Raw genomic sequence first — 4,895 nt, forward strand, 5'->3', positions numbered from 1 at the left:
AGCAGGTTTTCATCAAGGATCTCTCTGTACTTTGCTCCGTTCATGTTTCCCTTGAACCTGACTAGTCTCCCAGGGCCCCTGACGCTGAAAAACATCCTCACAGCATGAGGCTGCCACCCCCATGTTTCACCGTAGGGATGTTGCCAGGTTTCCTCCAGACGTGACACTTGGCATTCAGGCCAAAGAGTTCAATCTTGGTTTCATCAGAATCTTTTTGTTTCTCATGGTCTGAGAGTCCTTTAGGTGCCTTTTGACAAACTCCAAGCGGGCTGTCATGTGCCTTTTACTGAGGAGTGGTTTCCGTCTGGCAACTCTACGATAAAGGTCTGATTGGTGGAGTATTTCAGAGATGGTAGTCCTTCTGGAAGGTTCTCACATCTCCACAGAGGGACTCCGAAGCTCTGTCAGAGTGACCATCGGGTTCTTGGTCACCTCCCTGACCAAGGCTCTTCTCCCCCATTTGCTCAATTTGGCCGGGCGGCCAGCTCTAGGAAGAACCTTGGTGGTTCTAAACTTCTTCCATTTAAGAATGATGGAAGCCACTGTGTTCTTGGGGACCTTCAATGCTGCAGAAAAGTTTGGGTAACCTTCCCCAGATCTGTGCCTCGACACAATCCTGTCTCGGAGCTCTACGGACAATTCCTTCGAACTCATGGCTTGGTTTTTGCTCTGACATGCACTGTCAACTGTGGGACCTTATATAGGCAGGTGTTTGCCTTTCCAACTCATGTCCAATCAATTCAATTTATCACAGGTAGACTCTAATCAAGTTGTAGAAACATTTCAAGGATGATCAATGGAAACAGGATGCACTTGAGCTCAATTTCGAGTCTCATAGCAAAGGGTCTGCATACTTATGTAAATAAGGTATTTCTGTTTTTTGTTTTTAATACATTTCCGACAACTTCTAAGAACCTGTTTTTGCTTTGTCATTATGGGGTATTGTGTGTAGATTGATAAGGATTTGTTTTATTTAATACATTTTAGAAAAAGGATGTAACAGAATGTGCACTGTATATTTCATGAGTAGAAGCTCAAAAGACAAAAACGCAGGGGGGTATGGTACTAGTGTAACCAGGAGGAGAGTTTTAACACAGTAAATGAATCAGGCTTGAGCCATGTTTCAGCCAGGCCAAACAGATCAAGGTTATGATCAGTGATTAGTTCATTGAGTATGACTGTCTTGGAAGTGATGGATCTAACATTACGTAGTCCTATTTTGAGATGTGAGATATTATCACAATCTCTTTCAATAATAACAGGAATGGAGGTCTTTATTCCAGTGAGTTTGCTAAGGCGAACACCGCCATGTTTAGTTTTGCCCGACCTAGATAGTGGCACAGACACGGTCTCAATGGGGGAAGCTGAGCTCACTACACTTACTGTGCTAGTGGCAGACTCCACTAAGCTGGCAGGCTGGCTAAAAGCTTACTGCCTGACCTGCTCCCTATCTCATTGTGGAGCTAGAGGAGTTAAAGCCCTGTCTATGTTGATAGATAAGATGAGAGCACCCCTCCAGCTTGGATGGAGTCCGTCACTCCTCAGCAGGCCAGCCTTGGTACTGTTTGTTGGAGAGTCCCAGAAAGAGGGCCAGTTATCTACAAATTCTATCTTTTGTAAGGGGCAGAAAACAGTTGTCAACCAGCATTTGAGTTGTGCAAGTCTGCTGTAGAGCTCATCACTCCCCCTAACTGGGAGGGGGCCAGAGACAATTACTCGATGCCAACACATCTTTCTCGCTAAGTTACACGCTGAAGTTATGTTGCGCTTGGTGACCTCTGACTGTTTCATCCTAACATTGTTGGTGCAGACGTGGATAACAATATCCCTATACCATCTACACTAGCCAGTTTTAGCCTCAGCCAGCACAATCTTCAGATGACTCTTTACGTCGGTAGCCCTGCCCTCTGGTAAACAATGTATGATCATTGGATGATTATTTTTAAGTCTAATATTGAGGGTAATGGAGTCGCCAATGACTGTTTTTAATTTGTCAGAGCTAATGGTGGGAGGCTTCGGCAGCTCAGACCTCGTAACGGTTGGAGGAGAGACCTGAGAAAGCTCGGGCTTTGACTCCGACTCGTTGCTTAGTGAGGAAAACCGGTTGACAGTTTCTATCGGCTGAATGAGCGACACCGGTTGAGCATGCCAAAAGCATATCTTTCCAGAAGCAATGAGAAAATTGTCTGGCTGCGGGGACTGTGTAGGGGGTTTAACACTACTACCTGTATTCCCGATGGCACAGACGCTGTATCATTCTTTCCTACATTTAAATTGCCTTTGCCTAACGATTACGTCTGAAGCCGAGCTTGCAACTTGGCTATCCTTACCTTAAGGTGATAGTTCTTCTGTATATTAAGAGTACAGCTACTGCAATGAGAAGGCATTATGTTACTTAGCTTTCTTTTTTATGGCCAGAAGAGGTCCTGCAGATCTATGTCCAGATAAACATCCAGGGTGAAAAAGTGTCATTAAAATAGTCGTGTAAGGACAAAACTAAGACCTTGGTAAACGTGTTAAATACAGAGTTTGATTAAATAGTTATTAAGAGTAAAATATACAAACATTGTCAATGTGTGTAGGTATAGGCAGACGTTGCATTTGGATGATGTGTTTTATGCATATTAAAGTAATATTATTCAACAAGCTACTGTGCAAGCGTTGATTGAGAAATTATGACGTCATTTTCTTTTTTTGCCCTACGGCACCTAAAAAAAACAGCACTACACCAATGAGTATAATAGGTTAAATCTCAATGGTTCTATATCTAGACATCTTTGTTCAGACTTTTGATTACTTTGTGTAAAGGCTGAATGGGTTACCTGTCTCTCTGCTGGACATAATACATTCCTATGTAATTTTACCTAAAGTAACATGTACAAGACAGGTTTCCCAGCCATGAAAACGTTACAATTTTTTTTAATTTGCCACGCCTTTTCACCAATTTTCTACAAAAAGTTTAAAGTATATGCATATATGGCATTTCTGGGCCATTTTATTGTGTTTTCCAGACATTTTAAGATTATATTTTTTTACATTTTCCGTTCAAAAATTTTAAGCCATCATTGGGCTGTATGTAGCAATTATTTATGAAGATATGGCCAAGTGAATCTAGTTAAATATGGCCCCATGCAGTTGGTTGGTGCCCATATTAGAAACTGCTGCCAGGGGGGTAATGGAAAAATCTGTGATGGCACTATAGCCCAAAATACTTCTTTAGACATGCCCCAACTGTTTATGAAATTTGGTTGCTCTATCACAAAGTCCACTAGTTTTTCCTGTAACCATTGGACTATGGTCAACATTTCCTCAATATGACGCCCATTAAGGTCTTAAGGGTATTTTTTGTGCTCAGAATTATTGTCTATATTATCTGTGGGGTTTAGTTAGTGGGTAGATAACATTACAAAATAATTAGTATATTGTTTGGAATGATTTTACTCTATTTTCTTCGAACAGGAAATCCAGATGGCCTCCAGTCTTTAAAATGTTCCTTAAGGTATCTAGTATTAGTGTACCAGGTTTGATACTTTTATCATAAAGTGGAACAAACTCAGTATATTTGGTTCTTATTTCCTGAACCTGCCAACAGATATCATTAGAGGCACAGAGAAAGTAGCTTAGTCAAAGATATAGTACAGAATGGTTTTTATACTGAACAAAAATATAAACGCAACATGTAAAGTGTTGCTACCATGTTTCTCATCCCAGAAATTATCAATATGCACAAAAAGCTTATTTCTCTCAAATGTTGTGCACAAATTTGTTTACACCACTCCTTTGCCAATATAATACATCCACCTGACAGGTGTGGCATATCAAGACGCTGATTAAACAACATAATCATTACACAGGTGCACCTTGTGCTGCATAAAATATGCAGTTTTGTCACAACACAATGCCACAGATGGCATGCTGACTGCAGGAATGTCCACCAGAGCTGTTGCCAGAGAATTTAATGTTCATTTCTCTACCATAAGCTGCCTCCAACATTGTTTTAGATAATTTGGTAGTATGTCCAATCGACCTCACAACCGCAGACCACGTGTAACCATGCCAGCCCAGGACCTCTCCATCCGGCTTCTTCACCTGCAGGATCGTCTGAGAGCAGCCACCCGGACAGCTGTTGAAACAAAGACTTTCTGCAGAAACTGTCTCAGGGAAGCTCATCTGCGTGCTTGTCGTCCTCACCAGGGTCTTGACCGGACTGCAGTTTCAACTGTACCGGGATGGCAGACAGTGTGTATGGCGTGGTGTGGGCAAGCGGTTTGCTAATGTCAACATTGTCAACAGAGTGCCCCATGGTGGCGGTGTGGTTATGGTATGGGCAGGCATAAGCTACAGACAATGAACACAACGACAGTTTTCCGATGGCAATTTGAATGCACAGAGATACTTTGACGAGATCCTGAGGCCCATTGTCGTGCCATTCGTCCACTGCTATCACTTCATGTTTCAGCATCGTAATGCACGGCCCCATGTTGTAAGGATCTGTACACAATTCCTGGAGGCTGAAAATGTCCCAGTTCTTCAATGGCATGCATACTCACCAGACATGTCACCCATTGAGCATGTTTGGGATGCTCTGGACCGACTGCGTGTTCCCATCAATATCCAGCAACTTCGCACATTGAAGAGGAGTGGGACAACATTCACAGGATTTATTTAAATATACTTTTTTCCTTATATGAACTGGAACTCAGTAAAATCTTTGAAATTGTTGCATGTTGGGTTTATATTTTTGTTCAGCGTAGTATATCTGGCTCAGTCCTCGTCCTTTCAATTGTTGTATCCCACAACCATTCCACAAAATATCTGTAGCCATAAACAATATTCATATACACTTTTACAATAATTACTCACAATCATAATTAATTGTGACATATTCCATGATG

The sequence above is a fragment of the Salvelinus sp. IW2-2015 genome, linkage group LG7 (assembly GCF_002910315.2).
Source record: "Salvelinus sp. IW2-2015 linkage group LG7, ASM291031v2, whole genome shotgun sequence".
NCBI lineage: Eukaryota > Metazoa > Chordata > Actinopteri > Salmoniformes > Salmonidae > Salvelinus > Salvelinus sp. IW2-2015.